The 2,116-nt window shown below is 36.0% G+C and overlaps 1 non-coding gene across 1 annotated transcript; it reads left to right on the top strand.

Annotated features, from left to right (window-relative positions):
• The first annotated feature begins 1,319 nt into the window (after positions 1-1,319).
• TRNAG-UCC (transfer RNA glycine (anticodon UCC)) lies at positions 1,320-1,392 on the top strand. Its single transcript has one exon. It is a non-coding gene; the product is annotated as a tRNA-Gly (tRNA).
• Positions 1,393-2,116: the final 724 nt, after the last annotated feature.

The raw sequence follows: 2,116 nt of genomic DNA, 5'->3' as shown, positions 1-2,116 counted from the left end.
GTTTATAACATACAAAGGAGTAAAATGCGACCATAGTACAAAAGAAGAAAAAAGTTTCTTACACTTCACGTGGAATGGTTTAACACTGTCTGCGAGTAGACTGTGATGAGTTAAAGATGTACCAATATATTGTAAATGGTAGAGGAACCAATAACAAGACAAGGTAGAGGTATAGCTAATAAGCCAACAGAGAGATCAATTGGAATCATAAAAATAATGCAAAAAAAAAAAAGGAAAAAGATAGACAACAAACAGCAATATGGTAGATTTAAACCCAGACGTATCAATAATCACATTAAATATAGGTAATCTAAACACTGCAATTAAAAGCAGAGATTGTTAGACTGGATTAAGAAAAGCAAGAACCAATTTTGTCTATCTATAAGAACCCACTTTAAAACTGTAGACACTAATTTTTTAATATAAATTTATTTATTTTAATTGGAGGCTAATTACAATATTGTATTGGTTTTGCCATACATCAAGATGAATCCACCACGGGTGTACATGTGTTCCTCATCCTGAAACCCCTTCCCAGTCCCTCCCCGTACCATATTTTCCACCCATCTGCAAAACTTGAAATTTAGAGGGACTTCCCTTGTGGTCCAGTGACTAAGACTCTGCCTTCCCAATGTAGGGGGCCTGGGTTCGACCCCTTGCCAGAGAACTAGATCCCACATGCTTCAACCAAGAAGTTGTATGCCCAAACTAAAGATCCCACATACTGCAACTAAGGCCCAGTGCAGACAAATAAAGAGACAACTTTTTTTTTAAAGTTAAAATTTAGAAACATGGAAGTTTTAGTAGTACATGGAGATGAAAGGACTTGTGAGTTCAATGCATTTGCAAATAAGAGCTAGACTCATTCTGAAAACCAAAAGATGAGCAAAGAAACATAATCTGACCAAGTGGAATAATGTGTCTGACAATGGGATGGCAAAAAAATAATAATAAATAAATAAAACTGTAGACACAAGCAAGTTAAAAGTAAAAGAATGCAAAAAGATACACCATCAAAGCACTAATTGAAGGTAAGTTTAAGGGGCTACATTAACACGGAGAAAACACTTTTGGACAAGAAATATTAAAAGATAAAGGGATATGTTTATAATAACAAATTGATTAATCCATCAAGAGGAGAGAACAGACCTAAATGTATATACAGTTAATAACAGAACCTCAAAAAAGGAAGTAAAAAACTGATAGAACTGGAGGAAGGATTAGATAAGCCCACAATTGCATTGCATGTTTTAACACTTTTCAGGACTTGAACAACTTGGTGAAGATCACTAAAAATATAGAAAACATGAATGGGGAATTCCCTGGTGGTTCGGTGGTTAGAACTCTGCACTTCCACTGCAAGGGGCCTGGGTTCAATCCCCAGTCAAGGAACTAAGATCCCACAAGCTGAAACAGAAACAAAACATGAATAAACCAAACCAAACAGACCCGTATAGAACATACCAGTCAACAACAATGGAGTACACATTCTTTTCAAGTACACATGTAATATTTACCAAGAATGACTATATTCTGGACCATAAAAAGCCCATAATTAAAAAAGATCAAGACTATAAAATGTATGTCTTTTGATCACAATGAAATTAACTGAATCATTAACATAAAGATATCTGCAAAAAGCCAAATGTTTGGAAATTAACAACATGCTTACAAATGATCCATTTGACAAAGGAGAAATCCAAAGGAAAAAGACAGTGTTTTCAACTAAATAAACATAAAATCACAAAATCCCTGGGATAGATGTAAAGATTAGAAGTGCTTAGAGGAGATTTCGCAGATTAGAGAAACAGAGGTAAGGTGTGGTGAGCACCACAGGTAAAAGCAGAGGGAAGGGATGTCCATCCAGCAGCAGCAATAAACGCTCACCACGCCTGCCCTCCGTCCTACCCCATCCAGCTTCTGTTACATCTCTTCTATCCTCTCAACTAGACGTTTCCACAACATGGATACAATATAGCCATCTCTGTCAACATCAGCCATTTATCTTCTTTAACTCATCATAGTCATATTTTTGTAAAAGAAGGAAATCCAAAAAGGAGGAGATATATGTGTATGTATGGCTGACTCGCTTTGTTGTACAGCAGAAAAGAACACA

The sequence above is a fragment of the Capricornis sumatraensis genome, chromosome 16 (genome assembly GCF_032405125.1).
Source record: "Capricornis sumatraensis isolate serow.1 chromosome 16, serow.2, whole genome shotgun sequence".
NCBI lineage: Eukaryota > Metazoa > Chordata > Mammalia > Artiodactyla > Bovidae > Capricornis > Capricornis sumatraensis.
This window is presented reverse-complemented; position numbering and strand designations above follow the sequence as displayed.